The sequence below is a fragment of the Muntiacus reevesi genome, chromosome 8 (assembly GCF_963930625.1).
Source record: "Muntiacus reevesi chromosome 8, mMunRee1.1, whole genome shotgun sequence".
In the NCBI taxonomy this organism is placed as follows: Eukaryota; Metazoa; Chordata; class Mammalia; order Artiodactyla; family Cervidae; genus Muntiacus; species Muntiacus reevesi.
Genome location: NC_089256.1, coordinates 74,451,977 through 74,465,404, shown reverse-complemented (window position 1 = coordinate 74,465,404; position 13,428 = coordinate 74,451,977). Strand labels below are relative to the sequence as shown.

The window sequence follows — 13,428 nt, the reverse complement described above, 5'->3', positions numbered from 1 at the left end:
TGCTGGGAAAGATTGAAGGCAGGAGGAGAAGTGGACAACAGAGGAATGGTTGGATTGCATCACCGACTCAATGGACATGAGTTTGAACCAGCTCAAGGAGATGATGAAGGACAGGGAAGCCTGGCATGCTGCAGTCCATGGGGCTGCAGAGTTGGACACGACTGAGTGAGTGAACAACAATTTCCTATCTCACAAGTTCCTCATTTGTGTGAGTTTTTATTAAATAAAATAATGCATATAAATAGGTAGCATAGACATTGATTTAAACTCTTAATTATGAACTCTCTGTTCTTTAAATGTCTCCACTTTCCTTTCTTTGCTTGCAGAGAGAAAAATAAGGAGACCACAAGACAGGTAGAATATTGGAGAAATCAGTGGCTTCCATGATACAATTTGTGGGGTTTAAAAAGTTTGATTTCTCTTAATCAGACACCTCTCACCAAAGGGATCCATAAGTAGTCTAAGTCAGCCAGTTCCTCAAGCTAATCCCCTGTGAATGTGCAAATATCTCCAGAAGGGGATTATCCATTAACTATTCACATTCAGCATAGCACGTTAAACAAATACTGCTTTAACTGCTAGTATCAGAAGTCATCTTAGAGAACAGACTCTGTTTGGTGAAGACAGCCATTTTGGCTGTGAAAAGAATCCTTGGGGCGCAGCTGTAATGAGGCAGGAAAGGACCACGGAGCAAATCTGTCCTGCATAAGAGCAGACAGGGATTTGTGGACTTCAGGAGCAGGCACTGGGCACAGGAAAAAAGCAACTTAGAAGTAGGGAGAAAGGGAACTTTGTGTCCTCCTAGTCTGGAAGACGAAGGCCATGGCACCCCACTCCAGTACTCTTGCCTGGAAAATCCCATGGATGGAGGAGCCTGGTGGGCTGCAGTCCATGGAGTCGCGAAGAGTCCAAGACTGAGCGACTTCACTTTCACTTTTCACTTTCCTGCATTGGAGAAGGAAATGGCAACCCACTCCAGTGTTCTTGCCTGGAGAATCCCAGGGACAGGGGAGCCTGGTGGGCTGCCGTCTATGGGGGTCACACAGAGTTGGGTACGACTGAAATGACTTAGCAGCAGCAGCAGCAGTCCGGAAGACTGCAGCTGTCCAGAGGCCATATAGCCAAGGGTTTTTGAGAACAGGAACATCTGAAGCTCACTTGTAAGTGATTTGCATGCCTTCATGGCCCCCAGCCCTTCATAAGATCTTATGCACAACCCTGAGTTGTCAGGACTTTAAGCAGCAGAAGATTTGAGTGATGTCCAGGAAGATTACACTTACAAAAGCAGGCAGAAAACACAGAAAGAAGGATAAAGGCACAGTGGAGAAAGTTTCCAGAAGCAGGAAGGCAAAAATCCAAGGGCCTTGGTCAGCAGCACAGCCCCCTCAAGAATCCTCAGACACGGCAGGGATGGGGTGGAGCTAAGAGATGCCTGCATTCCCTCCACCTATGGGGTTAGAGGTTGAATCCATTTAATTAAGTCTCAAAGGATGGAGTGATCTGGCTGCATGTCAGTTGCACTAGCTCTTTTTATTTCCAACTCTTTAACTGCTGGGGGTATAGCTAAACACAGGACACAGAGGGCCTAGAACCCAGGGCTAACAGGAGGAGGGTAACACAATTCACGGTTAGGGGAGAAAACATGGGAGGGATATGTAAGGGACATAAAATGTGGACACCTTGGCAGGAGATATTTGCTCTTAAGTAGAGAGGGTGCCTGTGGTTTGAGTAAGACTTGTGCAGATTACAAATTAACATTTCAAATATTATTCACTTAGAGTTAAATTTGGTATATGTCATGTGGTAAGTGACCAAAAACCAAACGACTGTGATAAATTACTGAGAAGAAACTACTAAATCTGTTACATGGCAAATACAATGGAAGAAAAACTGGATCAAACAAGCAAACATGAAAATTTCCCGGCTCTCTGTTTAAAAGAGCTAAATTAAGCCATGAAATGATTGTATCAGTCTTAATTCTTTTCTGCTATTAATTGAACACCTTCTTGGAAACATGCAGATAAAAGTCCCACCTTGGAGAATTTGAGATAAGAGTGAATGGAAAGAAAGTGAAATTAACAGGCTTTACCAGTTCACACTCATAATCATCACTCTTAGTTTGTTCAAAGCTGCCTATAAATGAGTAATATTAACTCGAACCTTTAATGTATTCTGATGTGGGGAGCTTACAATCTTAAGGCCTATTCTTAGGTCCACACTTTTCTTTGTACATAGTAAGGACCATAAAACCAGATGAACAGCAAAAGGCTGTTGTGAAATAGGATAGATGAGAGTCTCATGTGTTGTAAAGAAATTCAAGCTGCTTCTTGTGATGAAAAATACATAGATATACACTGCAGATGGTCTTCAGCTACATGTAGTAGATCCCATAATGCATTAGTTTACAAGCATATTAATATGATAAAAGAAAAGATGAAATGTAGTTTTTTGCCTGGAGGAAGACTTCTCATAAATAACAAAATTGGCCAGATGTCCGGTGATCCTAAAAACAGGTAAGCTTCTGCTGTGAAACCCATCACTTCACAGGAAATAAAGAGAGAAGCACAGTGTCTTCTATGGAAAATATCCATCAAGAAATAGCCAAGATAATTTCCTTCACTTGACCATAAACCCATCAAAACTCCATGGAATGTGGTCACTTTATTTATGCAGTAACTGCGTTCAGTTAACCACACATGCCATAACCTTCTTAAATAATAAGAGAGACAGACAACCATGGGACCTGTTCTTTAATAGGAATTCAAGTATCAATGTAAATCTCCAGGATCCTAAGGAATTTTCTTCTGAAATCAATAGTCACCAACACAGACTGACCTAGAAAAATTGAGATTATATCTTATTTCTCCTTGGCGCCTCAAAACATTTATCTCCAAAATCTAGCTACTTCAAGTGAACCATTTTTTTCTACTTTATTTATTAACTGAAGGATAATTGCTTTACAGAATTTCATTGTTTCTATCAAACATCAATAAGAACCAGCCATAGGCACAAGTGAAACATTTTTTAAAAAAGAATCCAAAAGGACTATAATCAGATATTGATTCTGAGAGGCTGACTGTCAATTCTAAAACAAGGAAACAGTCATTTCCTCTGTTATGAAAATTGGCACAATATTAATGTGAGACATAAAAACATTTGAAGTCTGGGTCAGTATGATGTCATGGGAGCTAGACCTATTTGACTCAAGGAATACCAATGCAGAAGACTCAAGAGATGAAGCTTCAATCCCTGACTTGGGAAGATCCCCTGGAGTAGGAAATGGCAACCCACTCCAGTATTCTTGCCTGGAGAATCCCATGGAGCCTGGCAGGCTACAGTCCATGGGGTCACAAAGAGTCGGACACAACTGAGCAACTGAGCATGCATGCATGACCCATTTTGCCTTTTTCTTTGTATGTCATATATGGCTTGATGCTTGGTGGTGCAGTAGTAGACTCTTGTCACACTTCCCATCAGTCCTGTCTGAAAACAGCTATCTTCCCATCCACAGTCCTCCAAGGGGCAAATTCTCAATGGCACTAGCTTGACAAAAGGACAACATATTTTAAAATGCAAAAAGGAAAGTTATAGGGACTTTCCTAGAAATCTAGTAGTTAGGACTCTGAGCTTCCATTGCAGGGGGCTTGTATTCAACCCCTAACCTGGAAACTATGATCCTGCATGCCGTGTGTGGTGAGGCAAGTTTAATTCAGTTCAGTTGTGTCCGACTCCTCACAACCCCATGGACTGCAGCACACCAGGCTTCCCTGTCCATCACCAATTCCCAGAGCTTACTCAAACTCATGTCCATTGAGTTGGTGATGCCATCCAACCATCTTATTCTCTGTCATCCCCTTCTCCTCCCACGTTCAGTCTTTCCCAGCATCAGGGTCTTTTCCACTGAGTCAGCTCTTTGCATCAGGTGGCTGAAGTATTGGAGCTTCAGCTTCAGCATCAGTCCTTCCAATGAACATTCAGGACTGATTTCCTTTAGGATTGACTGGTTGGATCTTGAGAAGGTAACAGGAAGGGAGGCCAGGGGTCTCCAAATGGAGGAAATAGGCTGCAAGTGTCAGACATTTTTTTCCTCTCTCTTAAGTGGCAGGAGGAAACAAACAAGTGTTAGATTTTTTCCCCCTTCTCTATAGAAATTTAGAAAGAGGTTTCTCTTAAAATACTGCGTTGCCATAACGACACCTCATTCCCCCTGAACTTTTCTCAAACCTTGAGCTAACCAATACGTTTTTCTTAAGGAAATGTTTGTCTTAAGCTACGTTAATGAAGAATGAATGTACCCTAAACTGTCTTTCTTCAAGTCAGTTCCACCTAAGACTCAGAACCTACTTGACAAATCTATGTGTTTTACTCATACATTGTTCTGCTAATCTATGTTAACGAAACTATATATTTACTTGGAAACCTGCCTTTCTTCAAGATTCATGTCAATCATTTTATGGCCCGGGATAACTCACCTGGTGCCAATGTTATCTCAAAATGCATGTTGTGGCTAAGGGGCCTGTTGCCACTCTGAGTTTTGAGACATCTCCTTTCTATAGTTAATAGCTTGGTAATAACGATATAACATCCAGCTAAAAACTAACGGGGGCACTCGTTCTGCCCCCTTCTGATGTCTATGTCAGAAACTTGCTCTCTTTATACTTTAATAAAACTTTATTACACAAAAGCTCTGAGTGATCAAGCCTTGTCACTGGCCCCAGATTAAATTCTTCTCCTCCAAAGACCAAGAATTCTGGTGTCTTTTGTGGCTCAGCAACTACCTTTCAATCTCCTTGCAGTCCAAGACAAGAGTCTTCTCCAACACCACAGTTCAAAAGCATCAATTATTCAGCACTCGGCTTTCTTTATAGTACAAGTCTCATATCTGTACATCACTACTGGAAAAACCATAGCTTTGGCTAGACAGACCTTTGTTGGCAAAGTAATGTCTCGGCTTTTTAATATACTGTATAGGTTGATCATAGCTTTTCTTCCAAGGAACAAGCATCTTTTAATTTCATGGGTGCAGTCACCATCTGCAATGATTTTGGAGCCCAAGAAAATAAAGTCTCTCACTGTTTCCACTGTTTCCCCATCTATTTGTCATGAAGTGATGGGACTGGAAGCCATGATCTTAGTTTTCTGAATGTTGAGTTTTAAGCCAACTTTTTCACTCTTCTATTTTCATGAAGAGGCTCTTTAGTTCTTTGCTTTCTGCCATAAGGGTGATGTCATTAGCATATCTGAGATTATTTATATTTCTCCCAGAAATCTTGATTCTAGCTTGTGCTCCATCTAGCCCAGCATTTCACATGATGTACTCTGTCTGCATACAAGTTAAATAAGCAGGGAGACAATATACAGCTCTGATGTACTCCTTTCCTGATTTGGAACCAGTCTGTTGTTCTATGTCCAATTCTAACTGATGCTTCTTGACCTGCATACAGATTTCTCAGGAAGCAGGTCAGGTGGTCTGGTATCCCCTTCTCTTGAAGAATTTTCCACAGTTTTTGTGATCCACATAGTCAACAGCTTTGGCATAGTCAGTAAAGCAAAAGTAGATGTTTTTCTGGAATTCTCTTGCTTTTTCTATGATCCAACGGATATTGGCAATTTGATCTCTGGTTCCTCTGCCTTTTCTAAATCCAGCTTGAACATCTGGAAGTTCACAGCTTACGTTCTGTCAAAGCCTGGCTTGGGGAATTCTGGGCATTACTTTGCTAGCGTGTGAGATGAGTGCAACTGTGCAGTAGTTTGAGTATTCTTTGGCATTGCCTTTCTTTGGGATTGGAATGAAAACTGACATTTTCCAGTCCTGTGGCCACTGCTGAGTTTTCCAAATTTGTTGGCATATTGAATGTAGCACTTTCACAGCATCATCTTTTAGGATTTGAAATACCTCAACTGGAATTCCATCGCCTCCACTAGCTTTGCACAGAGCAATGTTTCCTAAGGCCTACTTGACTTCGCATTCCAGGATGTCTGGCTCTAGGTGAGTGATCACACCATCATGGTTATCTGGGTCATGAAGATCTTTTTTGTATAGTTCTTCTGTGTATTCTTGCCACCTCTTCTTAATATCTTCTGCTTCTGTTAGGTCCATACCATTTCTGTCCTTTATTGTGCCCATCTTTGCATGAAATGTTCCCTTGGTATCTCTAATTTTCCTAAAGAGATCTCTGTCTTTCCCATTCTATTGTTTTCCTCTATTTCTTTGCATTGATCGCTAAGGAAGGCTTTCTTATCTCTCCTTGCTATTCTTTGGAACTCTGCATTCAAATGGGTATATCTTTCTTTTTCTCCTTTGCCTTTAGCGTCTCTTCTTTTCCCAGCTATTTTTGTAAGGTCTCCTCAGACAACCATTTTGCCTTTTGCATTACTTTTGCTTGGAGATGGTCTTGATCACTGCCTCCTTTATAATGTCACGAACCTCCATCCATAGTTATTCAGGCACTCTGTCTTTCAGATCTAATCCCTTAAGTCTATTTCTCACTTCCACTGTATAATCGTAAGGGATTTGATTTAGGTCATACCTGAATGGTCTAGTGGCTTTCCCTACTTTCTTCAATTTAAGTCTGAATTTGGCAATAAGGAGTTCATGATCTAAGCTACAGTCAGTTCCCAGTCTTGCTTTTGCTGACTGTATGAGCTTCTCCATCTTTGGCTGCAAAGAATATAATCAATCTGATTTTGGTATTGGCCATCTGGTGATGTATATGTGTAGAGTCTTCTCTTGTGTTGTTGCAAGAGGGTGTTTTCTATGACCAGTGTATTCTCTTGGCAAAACTCTGTTAGCCTTTGACCTGCTTCATTTTGTATTCCAAGGCCAAATTTGCCTATTACTCCAGGTAATTCTTGACTTCCTACTTTTGCATTCCAGTCCCCTATGAAAAGGATGTCTTTTTTGGGTATTAGTTCTAGGAGGTCTTGTTGGTCTTCATAGAACTGTTCAACTTCAGCTTCTTCAGCATTACTGCTTAGGGCATACACTTGGATTCCTGTGATATTGAATGGTTTGCCTTGGAAATGAACAGAGATCATTCTGTCGTTTTTGAGATTGCTTCCAAGTACTTCATTTTGAACTCGTCTGCTGACTATGATGGCTACTCCATTTCTTGGAGACTTGCCCACAGTAGCAGATATAATGGTCATCTGAGTTAAATTCACCCATTCCAGTCCATTTTAGTTCACTGATTCCTAAAATGTCAACGTTCACTCTTGCCATCTCCTGTTTGACCACTTCCAATTTGCCTTGATTCATGGACCTAACATTCCAGGTTTCTATACAATATTGCTCTTTACAGCATCTAACCTTACTTCCATCACCAATCCAAAAAACAAAACAAAACAAAAAAAACCAAACAGTAAGGTACAGCTAATAAACAATCAAATTAGTAACAAATGCTAATTATTAAATATAAATTTTAATGATGGTAATACTCATCCTGGGAATTCCTAAAGTAAAAGCTGGAGAGTATATCAGTATGTTTCTCTCATCATGGTGCACAACACTATACATTAGCACTTCCAAAGGCACAGATGATGCTAGATGTTTGGGAGGATACAACTGCATATTATCCCTATCTTTAAGAAACCTTGAGGACTTCCCTGGTGGTCCAGTGGTTGAGGTTCCAAGCTCCCAGGGTATGAGGCCCAGGTTTGATACCTGGTTACAGAACTAAGATCCCACATGCCTCAGATAGGAGTTCACATGCCGCAACTAAGATTCTGCACAGTCAAATAAATGAAAATTTAAAAAAAATTTTAAGAAAGCTTATCTATTGATTTATCACAGAAGTAGTGCTATGGAGCCTGTAAACCACAATTCTGTTAGGCCATCAGTTGGAATTTTTGAAATTTTTGAAGCTGCAGGGCCATTTCTTCAAATAAACATTAGAAACCCACTTTATAAGAAATGTTCCAGTTGAGGGGATCAGAGGAGGGATGGATCGGAAGGAAACCTCTCCCAAATCCTAGTCTCAAACCCCTACTCCTTTTCTTTCTGGAGAAGGAAAGTGTAAATGTGGGCCTTGGGTACAAAACTGGCATTGTTTCCTTTCTTTATTTCTCACTTTATTTCTCAAAAAAAAAATAGTATAAGTTTAAAATTTTCTAGGCAAAACCACACTTTGAAATTAAAAAAAAAATAATAAGCAGAAAACCTTTGTGGGTATGTAACAGAATCTGAGCATAAATTTTAACAGAACTAGCTAAAAACTGTTAGCCTAACCGCTCTCATTCTTGCCTCAGACTGTCTACCTCTCTGTTCTCTTTGTTCACTGCGTCTAGCAGCCTTTTCTTGGCGCTGCCAGCCTCTCTACCCTGGAGTGAGAAAAGGCATAGTTTCATCTCCTCATATACTTCTGTACCCCTTCAACCAAAATTTTTAAAGTAAGATTATACTGGCATGCAAACTGTTCCTGTGTTCAGTTTTACCATTTTAAATAGACTGATTTCACTCTACAGGGTGAGAGAAAAATAGAAACACTAAGTCTATAGTCATTACTATGATTGAGGTTTTTGCTACAGGTGAACAGATATTGCCATCTACTGTTGAGAAAAAATAAAATGCTTAAGCTCAAAGTTTTCAGCCTTAAGGTTTCAACAGAGCGTCAATTTAAAACAGAAAAAAAATGACTTTATGAAAGTAGGATTTGGTATTCATAAGTCATTTGAAAACTAAGGAGAATGGAAAATATAACAAACAAAACTTTCTTCCCTAAAATCAGAAAAAGTGTATGTGCAATTATTCTTATTTCTGATTAAAAATTAAAAGCAAATCAATGTTTTATCGATTTCTATTTGGCTCAGCATTTTAGATACTAAAGTGAAGAATAAATATATATCATCCCTTTTGAATCAGCTTTCTTCATTTAAAAATTTAACTTATATGTGGGCTTAGATGCTTAGTTGTGTACAACTCTTTCGGACCCTTTGGACTGTTGCCCACCAAAATTCTCTACCCATGGGATTTTTCAGGCAAGAATACTGAAACGGGTTGCCATTTCCTCCTCCAGCAGATCCTACTGACCCGGGGATCGAACCCACGTCTTCTGTGTCTCCTGCACTGTAGGCAGATCCTTTACCTGCTGAGCTCTCATGGAAGTTTTAAGGTACAGATCAATTTATTTCCTTTGTTTTCTCATAAAGCCACTGGAAGCACATAAGACAAAGTCAGCTTTTAACTTCAGATTTAGCTATAAATATTCTTCAGAAAAATAGGGTAGTTAACAAATTAGCCTTTTGGAGGGGGCTCTAGCAGTACATAGTTAAACTCAAATGTTGGAGGAGGGCATGGCAACCCACTCCAGTATTCTTGCCTGGAGAATCCTACGGACTGAGGAGCCTGGAAGGCTATAGTCCACAGGGCGGCAAAGAGTCGCACACGACTGAAGCACGTGAGTTCAAATGTAGAGAAAGCCCTTTTAGGGCAAAAGCTCCCACAAAGGAGCTCAGCCCTGTGCTCTGTGATGACCTAGAGGGGTGGGATGACAGGAAGGGAGAGAGGTCCAAGAGGGAGGGGGTACAATGTATGCATATAACTGATTCACTTTGTTGTACTGCAGAAACTAACATAACATTATAAAGCAATTATCCTCCAATTTAAGAAAAAGAAAAAAAAACCTACCAGGAAAGCAGTGCATCTGAGTCAAGAAATCCAGCCACATTATAACTCTCCTGCTGGTAAGGGGAGATAGAGCTCTGTGCCTCCAGGTCCATCAACATGAAGAATGACCTGTCGTTTTCCTGGTGACGAGCTGGAGGAAATGATCTGGTGGCTGAAATTCAGTTGTTTTTGCACCTAAGAAAGTGTTTTTCCCTTTCAAAAGTATTTATTTAACTGTCAACAGCTGAGCACTATGCAATGGCCTATGTCAGCTATCTCCCGCTGAAGAGAAGTGGATGTGAAGGGTGATATGTGGATGGTGCCAAGCAAGCCCCCAATAAATGACAGGGGAAGAGACCTTTGCTCTTTGCAGTGTGTTAATCCAAGTATGAAAGCTGACTACACACCATCCACTGTGTATGATGTGTATCTATGTATATTTGTGTTGTGTATGTCTGTAGAGGACTTAAAGTTTGTAAAAATTACTAATTGATTTTGTTTTATCAACCTTTCTGGTTCCAACCATTATGGTTTACTTTGCTGGATTCTTTAAGTTATTTTCATCATGTTTAATACTGGTAGAGCATTTACTGCTTTTGAGGGGCCCTCATTCAAGTCACAATTTATTTGTTCATTTAACAAATGCGTACTGAGCACCATCCAAGCGCAAGCCTCTCTCAGGCATCAGAAATGCAAAGCTGGAAGACAGACTCGCCTGTCCTTCAAAGAGCCTTGAAGTCCAGGTGAGGTAAGAAGGAAGCAATCTCACAACTGGGTCTACAAAACACTGTTAGAAGTTTCCTGACAGAAGAATGAAGAAGCACTAGGCATTAATAACGTGAACAACACCAGATCTGTTTCTGCTTGGTGGACGCGGCAGGAATCATAAAGGTGCAAGTGATAGAAAACTGAATAGTACATGAGCCAGCAGACAGGACACTTTCTGAGAACTGAAGGTCATTGTAGAATGCCACACACTCAGCAGGCACCAGCAGCTGAATCTAGGGAGGAAATGTCATGTGGGAGCTCCAGGCATATACGCATAGTGTCTTATACGCAGGGAAGCTATAAAGGTTATAAGGAGAACAGCTTATAAGCAGGGAAGTGGTGTAATGTCATAATCCCCTGAATTATTATCCCAGAGGTTAGGCCCTGCATAGAAAGTCCACCTCCCCAACAGCTAACATCCCAGTAGAAAGGGGAGTCACCACATAATGTTCTGGGGAACAGGGAATGTCTCTACTCCCTGCATGCTCCCTGGACAGAGTAATGACCTTGATGGAAAGGGAGGGCCTCCAAAGCCCACAGGTTGGTATCAGCCTCTTCTTCTGCATGCAAACTCTGCCTTGCTAAACTGACCATGTACTAATCTACCAAAAACAGAGAGAAGAGCCTCCAGGACACACAGATTTATTGCTCCTAAGAGGAGCAGAGAACAGGAACTGAAGGCTCCTGTTGGCCACCCTGAGTTGATTTGAAGCTATGGGCATCAGGGAACTACCAACTGTTCATGGGCAAAGAAGTAACAGGATCTGATTCATAAATTATAGAGGACACCAGCATTGAGAAAGATAGGTAGGAGATAGGAGGCCAGTCCGAGAGTTATTGCAAAAGATCAGACTAGAGGATCTGATATAAAGCAAAGTCAGAGAGGGCGGGAGGACAGTCAGAATGCAGAGATGCACGCTCAGGGTGGAACCAGCAGAACTTCAAGGCTGGTTAGGTCTTGGGGGACAGAAAAAAGAGTCTAATGTTACCTAGTCTCTGGCTGAGTTACAAGCTGGATTGGAGAAGAGAGAGTCAGAAGGAAGATGAAAGACAATCGACTATTTTTTTAGCTTTCTATTTTGAAATAATTATAGATGCACAAGAAGTTGCAAACAGTACAGAGAGCTCGCATACACTTTTCACCTAGTTTCCGCTAATGGGACCATCTTACACAGCTATAGCAGAATGTTAAAACCAGGCAATTGATATCGGTAATGTATGTGCATAATTCTTTGCCATTTTATCAAATATGATTTGTGTAGCCATCAGTGCAATCAAGACTTGAAACCATTTCACAAAGATGTCCCTCATGCTACCCACTTGCAGATACATCTACCCTTACTTCCCTCCATCATCCCTATTTTTGGCAACCATGAATCTCTACCTCTACAATTTGTCATTTTTTGAAGGTCATGTAAGTGGGATCATATTTCTGTGACCTTGTGTTACTGGCTTCTTTCACCCAGAATAATGCCGGAGATGAATATTCAAGTTGTTGCAAGTATCGGTGGTTCCTTTTTACTGCTGAGTAACATCCCATGGTATGGATGCACCACCGTTTGTTTCATCATTCACCCAGTGGAGGATATTTTAGCTCTTCTCCAATGTTTTGGCTCTCAAAAATAAAGCTGCTGTGATGCAAATCTGCTCAATGTTATGTGGCAACCAGATGGGGTGGGGGAGTTTGGGGGACAATGGATACGTGTATATGTATGGCTGAGTTCTTTCCCTGTTCACCTAAAACTATCACAACTCTGTTAACCAGCTATTTGTTGTGGTATTGAGTCACTAAGTCAGTCCGGCTCTTTGGCGACCACATGGACTCCTGTCTGCCAGGCTAATGTGTCCATGGGATTTCCCAAGCAAGAATACTTAACGAGCTATTCCCCAATACAAAATAAAAAGGCTTTTTTTTAAAAAAAATAAAGCTGCTGTGAACACACGTACTGGTTTTTGTAAAAACATAACCTTTCATTTCTCTGCTATAAATGTCTAGCAGCAGTATAAATGTCTTGCAGGGCCATATGGTAAGTACATTTAGTTTTTTAAGAGTTATCTTTCAACATAAGTATAACTGTATTAATTTTTTGAAAATAAGAAATAAGAAGCATGGTAATTAGCAGCCCAGGCTTTAGAACAAATAGACTTGGGATTCAATATGGCTCTGACATCATCAACTGTGAATTGGTAAATTAATTAACTCTGCTATATTTATATGTCATTTTCTCTCATGTGTACATTTCTGTAATCTTCTAATGACTTCGGAATAGCACCAGATTGATAATTTCCTGCTTTACTTGAATACCAGACAGGTAGAGCTCCTAGAGAAAGATTGAAGGCAGGAGGAGAAGGGGACGACAGAGGATAAGATGGTTGGATGGCATCACTGACTCAATGGACATGAGTGTGAGCAAGCTCCAGGAGTTGATGATGGACAGGGAAGCCTGGTGTGTGCTGCAGTCCATGGGGTCACAGAGAGTCAGGTACGACCGAGCGACTGAACTAAACTGAACTGAGAATTCCTAGGGATGAAATGAATAAATGTGCCAATTATCAAGTAAGGAAAAGAGAAGCTGGGCTGAATACAACTGAGAATCTAGAGAAGATGAGTCAGTTTTTATTTAAGATGAGCAGGGAGTTTGTTGGAGACATACAGGAAAGGAGAATGAGGAGTTGGCTAACTCATCACTGGGCAACTGAAAGAGAATCTAGAAAAACCTTGTTTCAAGACTCACACCAGAGAAGAAAAAAAAGGAGCTTCCCAGGTGGCGCTAGTGGTAAAGAACCACCTGCCAATGCAGGAGACATAAGAAACATGGGTTTGATCCCTGGGTCAGGAAGATCCCCTGGAGGAGGGCATGGCAACCCACTCCAGTGTTCTTGCCTGGAGAATCCCAAGAACAGAAGAGCCTGGCGGACTATCGTCCATGGGGTCACAAAGAGTCAGACACAAGTGAAGTGACTTAGCATGCACATGTGATTTAATGAAAGACACACAGTCCAGGAGGATTCTGTGACTGGTGGTTTTTTAAGCTACAGGTGTTATAAGGCATTCA

The 13,428-nt window shown here is 41.0% G+C and overlaps 1 long non-coding RNA gene across 1 annotated transcript; it reads right to left on the bottom strand.

Moving 5' to 3' along the window:
• Positions 1-3,739: 3,739 nt before the first annotated feature.
• On the bottom strand, positions 3,740-10,777 carry LOC136173416 (uncharacterized). Its single transcript, XR_010664223.1, has 3 exons — positions 9,029-10,777; positions 8,243-8,319; positions 3,740-7,313 (listed from the first exon to the last, which is right to left on the bottom strand). It is a non-coding gene; the product is annotated as an uncharacterized lncRNA (long non-coding RNA).
• Between the last annotated feature and the right edge of the window lie 2,651 nt (positions 10,778-13,428).